Source organism: Chenopodium album, chromosome 11 (assembly GCF_948465745.1).
Source record: "Chenopodium album chromosome 11, dcCheAlbu1.1, whole genome shotgun sequence".
In the NCBI taxonomy this organism is placed as follows: Eukaryota; Viridiplantae; Streptophyta; class Magnoliopsida; order Caryophyllales; family Amaranthaceae; genus Chenopodium; species Chenopodium album.
Window position 1 is genome coordinate 3835001 of NC_137844.1, and position 5000 is coordinate 3840000.

At 33.0% G+C, this 5000-nt stretch overlaps 2 non-coding genes across 2 annotated transcripts; one reads left to right on the top strand and one right to left on the bottom strand.

The window, feature by feature from the left end:
- The first annotated feature begins 2366 nt into the window (after positions 1 to 2366).
- Positions 2367 to 2453, top strand: TRNAS-GGA (transfer RNA serine (anticodon GGA)). The gene has a single exon. It is a non-coding gene; the product is annotated as a tRNA-Ser (tRNA).
- Positions 2454 to 3793: 1340 nt separating this feature from the next.
- On the bottom strand, positions 3794 to 3866 carry TRNAT-UGU (transfer RNA threonine (anticodon UGU)). The gene has a single exon. It is a non-coding gene; the product is annotated as a tRNA-Thr (tRNA).
- Between the last annotated feature and the right edge of the window lie 1134 nt (positions 3867 to 5000).

Sequence of the window (5000 nt, forward strand, 5' to 3'; positions counted from 1 at the left end):
AGACTTACTATCTTTGGGATTTGATCCTACACCGCCGCTCAAAACCTCAGTCTTAGTGGATCGACTCTATTACATAAGTTAATTCCTAACTTTTTCTATCTTATATTTCTATATAGGCATAAGTAAGCAGTTCTTTTCTTAATGTATTGGACCAAAACCTCATTAATTGATCTTTACGGTGCTTCCTCTCTATCAATTAGATCTTTTTTTTTTATCCATAGATATAGAAAAAAGTATCTAGGCATATTTTTACTTCTATTAGTATAAAGTTTTTTTCTTTGCTACAGCTCAAAGAAATCGTCGTTTTGGACGATGCATTTGTAGCGATCCTTTTTTTAGTATTTACTAGAAAATTTGGTCTTCTTTTTTCTTTCTATAGTGGAGATAGCCGCACGTAATGACAGATCACTGCCATATTATTAAAAGCTTGTGGTAAGAATGGGTTTCGTTCTAGTGCCCTAAAATAATATTCTAAAGCTTTCGTATGTTCTCCATTACTTGTGTGAATAAGGCCTATATTATAGAGTATATAACTTCGATCATAAGGATCGATTTCTAGTCGCATAGCTTCATAATAATTCTGTAAAGCTTCCGCATAATTTCATTCGGATTGAGCTGACATCCGTTACGGTCGTTATTCGATTCAAAGAATCGCCGTTCCAGAACCGTACGTGAAATTTTCACCTCATACGGCTCCTCCTTTAAATATAATATACATAATGAGAATTCAAAATACATGGCAAAAGGGATTAAAACATTCTCATTATGAACTGAGCGGGGCTAGTGTTTTTACAAAAAATATCTAGCCAACCTTCTTGCGCAAGAGCTTTTACTAGAATCAAGTGTCTTGATACTAAATAGAAAGGATAACTTCAACAATTCCTTTGTCCTCAACGCCTCCTAATTTCCAGGAAATAGTCACTTCAACAGTCTTCGATGGTTATACGGGTATCCAAAGTACGAACGAGATGGATGTTTGTTGGCCCAACCATTCTTGTTAGTCCTAACCCAGATAAGAAAGGGAGTAGGTAAGTAATTTTTAACAAAGCTTTTGTGTTGTCGATTGCTAGGTGTAGTGCTTCTTCCCCTATGCCGCCTATTGGTACTATATTACTAGGAAGTAGGATTGACCTGTAATACAAAACACAAAGGTGTAACCTTTCGTTCAATACAAAAATCTATAAATGAAGCTATAGTATTTGAGGTTGCATCAATCGGGGATACACGACGGAAGGAATCGTTCTATTTGTAAACTTCACCTTCAAGAAGCGTAGGTTTGTTTCTATAATATGGAATAAGAATATTTGTTCTTTACTATCCCGAAGTGTGTGCTTTTCTCATAAGACTAAGAGCAGTAAAAAGAAACTAAATAATAAAGAAAATCAAATCACACCATCTCTGTAATAAGTAAATGCCTCCTTTTCTCCTGAAGTTGTCGGAATTAGTCGTAATAAGATATTGGCCACAATTGAAAAGGTCTTATCAATAAAATTTCCATTTATCCGCGATCTAGGCATAGGTATCAATCCATTCTAAAATTCTTCTCATTACCCCTTAGTGGGAAAACGATTACACAAATAAAGAATTTGTACAGTACAAAATAACATAAAAACGGATTCCTTTCCAAACAAAAAAATTTCAATAAAGATACAAATTTTTGACTACTACGTATACTTCTATTTTATTTATTCGAATTGTTCCAAATGCCCCAAACTCCTTTTTCAACAATCAATAAAAAAGAGTTGAATCCCATTTGAATTCATACAAATCAAATCGAGTAGTATAGTAGCTATTCCGATTTCATCGAAGCGGAAGAATCAAAGAATTTTTCGATCAGATCAAAACTTTTTTTGATCAAAAGACGAAAAGAAAGAGAATCGAATAATCATTCTATGATGGAAATAGAATAGCTGGGAAATTCAAGAAATTTGTTGGTGAGCACTTTAAAACTAGACGGAAATTTTCTAATTTTTTTTGAGAATTTTATGGAATTCTAGTCGAAATAAAAATCGAACCATGATCAAAGAGGATCCATTAATCGTCTATAATCTAAAAACCATAAACCCAGCAATCCGTTGATTCGATTCGTTTCAATTAATTAATTGAAGCTGGTATATTATATATGAAAATATCGGATATAGAATAAAAGATAGGAACATCATCTTCGCAAATATGAATCAATAAATATATATATAACAAGGAAAAACTTGTTTTTTATTTTAATTAACTCCTACGAAGAAAGATTTTTTCGAAAAAATCTTCTATTACATTACTACTCGTTACGTTCTATTATTAGTTTGTTTATAGTCAAATAGTATAGTATTGGCTCGCTATTTCTTCGGTTTATGAGTCATAATCGTTGTGTAGGAGAGATGGCCGAGCGGTTCAAGGCGTAGCATTGGAACTGCTATGTAGGCTTTTGTTTACCGAGGGTTCGAATCCCTCTCTTTCCGTCTTTTACTTTCACCTGATTGAATTCGCCAACATTTCTAACTTTAACAAATCAAATAACAAGAAATACTTTATTTAGAACATAAGAGTTAGATCCTTCTTGTATTTTGATATATATTTCTTCTATTTCGAATTGCTGCGATACCTAAAATACTGGAAATAAAAGAATAGACAAGGAGTGAAAATTTTTATGTGTATCTAGGATACATGAATAGGAAAAAACCGGGATGGGATAGAATAGATGAGCGGGAGAAAATCTGGGGCAAACCCCCGACTTTTAACCTTAAGTAATTTTCCTTTTCCAAATGAAAGGGGCCAAATTGTCCGAACCCCTTTCTTTTGTATTTTAGTTAGGGTTACGTCTGACGAGAATAATATTCTACCACCAGCAATTCATTGATTTGCAAACCGACCCACTTACTATCTATTATTTGATTGACTAATCCTTTATATGGAAATGGGTTAAGGGTCAAATGTTTAGGTAATTCCTCACGGGGGGATAAATCAAGAGAATTTTGAATTAGAGCTCTGGATTTTTGTTCATCCCTCGCCATAATAGTATCCTTGGGTTTGCAACGATAACTTGGTATATTTACTATATGGCCGTTAACTAAAATATGTCTATGGTTAACTAATTGGCGGGCTCCAGGAATAGTCGGAGCCATGCCCAATCGAAAAAGAATGTTATCCAAACGCATTTCAAGTAATTGTAGTAAAACCTGACCTGTTGACCCTTTGGCTTTTCTGGCGATCCGAACGTATTTAAGTAATTGTCGTTCTGTAATACCATAATGAAAACGTAATTTTTGTTTTTCTTCTAGACGAATACGATATTGCGATCTTTTCCCGGAACGTGATTGGTTTCTAAGATCACTTCCGGCTCTAGGCCTTTTATTAGTTAGTCCGGGTAAAGCCCCTAGACGGCGTATTTTTTTGAAACGAGGCCCTCGGTAACGCGACATAAAGACTCCTTTCTTTATTTATTTTCTTTATTTCTATTTATATATATATATATTCGATTTTTTTGTAAAACTGAACTAAATGATAAATGAAATGAAATCCACTGAAGTGTTGGATTCCAATGAATAATGAAATGGGTTGTATATACATCATATACAAAATATATAGAATATTCTATATTTTATTTTGTATTAAAATATGTAAGTAAAAAGAAAAAGGAAAAGAAAGAGTTTTCCCGATTTGGTCTGTCGAGCTTGAACCCTTTTCTTTTTATTCCTAGGTGGAAGTTTCTACAACATAATCGATCGTTATTTTTTTCTTTGAAATCGAAGAACAAAGAAAAAAATATATAAAAAGCACAAATCCAAATAAAAATCGAAAAAGCCGGCTATCGGACTCGAACCGATGACCATCGCATTACAAATGCGATGCTCTAACCTCTGAGCTAAGCGGGCTCCCGGAAATTATACATGCACTGGCATTCAATAAACTACATTTTAGTGTAAGCTTATTCATTTTTATTATTTTATGATATAAATTTGAAAGAAATATTTCAAATCAAATATCAAATAAATAGAAATATTTACTTTAGTTTTTTTCTTTCTATATAGATTCTATTTTTCGTCTAGAACGATTCGATTCTATTTCAATTAGATTTAGAAATTATATGAAATTTTCTTTTTATTTTTCAAATCCATTTCAAATCGAAATTAAAACAAAAATTCATTATGACAATAATTCTAATTTCATTATATCTATGAAATGGATAACTATTAGAGTTATAAGAGTCTGCCTTAAGAAAACCTAAAATAAACAAGAATAAAAAAATGAGAATCGATAAAGAAGAACTCTGGATTATATTACCATAATAAAATAAGATATTCTTCTGTGTGCAGCCGTAGACTATGATGACAAAAAAAGAATCGACCCTTTGAGTATTCAAAATTGCATACAAAAATGAACGGGGCGGAGGATATAGATGGTATATATCCCTCGATATTGAATTGTAGCTACAGAAAGGATAGAATCATGTCTGACTAGACAAAATCAAAGTCAAATGGAGACTTCCGATAGAGATGAAGGAAGATAGAAAAAAAAGGAAAATGGCAAAAGCATTTTTCGGTATAGTAAGCCATATTAAATCTAATGAATTCGACGGTTCCGTCAGAAATGAAAGAATAAAAGGGAAGGACATCACATGGAGATCCTAATCTTAAAAAGAAAGGGGGGATATGGCGAAATCGGTAGACGCTACGGACTTAATTGGCTTGAGCCTTAGTATGGAGACCTACTAAGTGAAAACTTTCAAATTCAGAGAAACCCTGGAATTAATAAAAATGGGCAATCCTGAGCCAACTCCTTTTGTCAAAAGCAAAAAATAAAGATTCAGAAAGCAACAATAAAAAAAGGATAGGTGCAGAGACTCAAAGGAAGATGTTCTAACAAATGGGGTTGACTGTGCTGTGTTGTTCTAAGAATTCTTCCATCGAACCCCCACTCCAAAAAGGTTGAAGAATATACTTTATCAAATGATTACTAAGACCCCGAATCTATTCTATATTTTTTTTTCAATTATTTCTCTATTCTAG